The following is a 3,179-nucleotide window of genomic DNA, read 5'->3' on the forward strand; positions in this document are numbered from 1 at the left end:
TACCTTCTACATCTCTCCTTTCAATCTTCGTTCCCACTCTTTTAACTCCTTTACCTCTCCTTGAGGCAGAGTTATTAACTCAGACCCCCTCTTCACAACAATGCTATTTGGAACTCTCCATGAGGAAGGCCTAACTCTAGACTTTTTAGGTTGAGAAGATGAGCTGGCAGATGTATCTCTTGGTGGAGGTGGTGGTGTTGGTGGTATTGGTGGAGGAGGAGGTGGTGGTGTAACAGGTTGTGTTGGTGTAACAGGTTGATGTGAGGGTGAAGGTGGTGAGCTTGGTTGGGTTGAGTGCTGTTCTGTTGTTGGTTCCGCTACTGGTTGTTTAGTCTTCTTCTAAGGTGTTTTTTTGTTCTCTTTGGTGTCATTTTCTTTCTCTTTGGTGGCTCTTGGGTAGTATGAGATGCATTTTGGGTGTTTGTATGTGTTGGTTCAAGTTTAGGTTGTGATGGTTTAGGTTGTGAGTTTCCTGGGAAACACACATCAGCTTCTACAGTATTAAACACTCTCACATACTCCACCTCCAAGTCCTTTGCACTAACAACTAGCACCTCAGCAGCAACAGTGAATCGATGCTTGTAGGGAATATTTCAAGCGTTAATCCCTAGCTTGAACCCCACTGTGATCCTACACTAAAGTATGGTGGCGTCCAAAGGGAAATAAGATAGAGCAAAAGAGTCGCCAACAAGTTTTTTAGGAACTTGTAAACTGTTCACGAGGTGAAGGTTACACCCCTTAACGATCCATGAGATCGTCAACTCCAATAGGTCTTGAACCATGACTGGTAGTTCGGGGATGAAGGTACAAATCCAACCTAAAAGAGATTGAACCTGCCCTAATAATAGGCCTCTACTTTATTCTGATCATATTCATGTGCGCTTTCTGACTAACATGCAATTAATAGGATTAACCCTAAACCTGTTTATCTATGTTGGTTGAATTTTAATGCACAAACAAATCTATTATTGGCGGTCACTTGAATTATAATCAAATTAACCCTATACAAGATTATTAATTATCTTATTAAGCATGATTACAAGTACCAATTCCTTAAACATGCATAAAAGGCGTGATCAAGCAATAACAATAAATATAAAGCAACATAATAATAATCATAAAAATAATAATAATTAGAATCATAATCATGATAATAATAAATAAAATAATCATGATAATCAAAATCATATTAAATCATAATATTAATAGCAAGATCCTAGGCATGATACTAACAAGATTAATAACAAACCCTAGCATGTCACTAAGCAATAAAAATCAAAGCTTTAGTCACTTTCAATCTCTTGTTAGTATCATGCCTAGGATCTTGCTATTAATATTATGCTTTAATATGATTTTGATTATCATGATTATTTTAATTATTATTATCATGATTATGATTCTAATTATTATTATTTTTATGATTATTATAATGTTGCTTTATATTTATTGTTATTGCTTGATCACGCCTTTTATGCATGTTTAAAGGAAATTGGTACTTGTAATCATGCTTAATAAGATAATTAATAATATTGTATATGGTTAATTTGATTATAATTCAAGTGATCGCCAATAATAGATTTGTTTGTGCATTAAAATTCAACCAACATAGATAAACAGGTTTAGGGTTAATCCTATTGATTACATGTTAGTCAGAAAGCGCACATGAATACGATCAGAATAAAGTAGAGGCCTATTATCAGGGCAGATTCAATCTCTTTTAGGTTGGATTGACATCATACTTTTAATCATACTTAATATTAAAATTACCCTAGACATGATACTAGGAATATCATAATAACAACTTAAGCATGATTTCTACATCATAATATCAACAAAAACCATTAAAGTACTTACTTGGATGCCTCGTGTTTCGGGTGTTTTTTGGATTCCCTGGGATACTGGTCACGCTCTTCTGGCAACGAGACGATCCAACCTGCAAAACAACGAATATTCCGGTAAACGGAATATTCGCCTCCGACGATTAAGTTAGTGATCAGAACGGAAAAGGCTAGAGAGAGAAAGTAGAGAGAAGTTGGAGCTATTTAATGCTCTGTTGTTTGTAAATGTCTTAATCCACCCCTCCCATCATAAATGATTGGGGTATTTATAGGGGTGGGACTTGTGCCCCTTTCTAGGGTTTGTACCCTAGATTTACGTGACGTGATTGGCTGCGCAATCAGTGAATGCCACGTGTTACTTTGGGGGCGCCGTTTTGCGGCTTTCATTGATATCTCTCGGGATTTGGGCCCTGACGTTGTTAGGGCTTTCTGGTGTGCTGATTTAAAATGGGAACACATGCCCCGAACACATGGCATCTTCTCGTGGCGACACGTGTCACCCTCTAACTGGGCCACGTGTCGCTACGAGATTGGCTTGAAACCTTGAGTGCTCTGAATTGCGTGGCATCTTCTCGTGGTGACACGTGTCACCCTATAACTGGGCCACGTGTCACTACGGGAATGGTCCACGTATACGGGGTATTTTTACCCTCAACATTTGCCCCTTAGAGGGGGTGACTCGTACGCTTACAGGCCGACTCCTCTGACCTCAAATAGCCTTGGCGCGTACAAGTGTATTAGGGTTTTGTCAGATTTCTGTCCGCCTGACAATTTTAGAGTGAGTGCCTATCTATACGAATGGCGCGGACAAGGGGAGGCCGTCTCGCTTTTGGGAGATGCGACCGTCTTGCCATTGCAGAGGGAGCTTTAGAGTGGATGCCTATCTATACGAACGACTCGGACAAAGGTAGGTCGTCTCGCTTTTGGGAGATGCGGCCGTCTTGCAATCGCGGAGGGAGCTTTAGCTTTGTCAACTTATTTTTGGACGTGCCGTTTATTAGGTCATCTTCTTTTCTGCCTATTTTAATGGCTTTGCTCCTTGCCCCTCCGAATTCTAGGTCAAACTTTCAAATTATAACCGTTCAACTTTGTTAGGCGGGAAAGATGAATTTACTGTCTTACCCCCATAAATTTTGCCTATACATACAAGGGGTTTGACTTCATTTTTGCACTTTGGAACTTTACATTTTCTAGAGAGAAGTTAGAGCTTCTAGAGAAAGAAAGTGTGTTTTTCTTTGAATCTTCGAGAGTTCCGCCGTGCTTTTGAGTTTTCCGGGCACATTCATTGAGTTTTCCGGTCAACCTTCAAGACTTCCAAGTTTTCAACACGTACAGAGGTAG

Source organism: Chenopodium album, chromosome 1 (assembly GCF_948465745.1).
Source record: "Chenopodium album chromosome 1, dcCheAlbu1.1, whole genome shotgun sequence".
NCBI lineage: Eukaryota > Viridiplantae > Streptophyta > Magnoliopsida > Caryophyllales > Amaranthaceae > Chenopodium > Chenopodium album.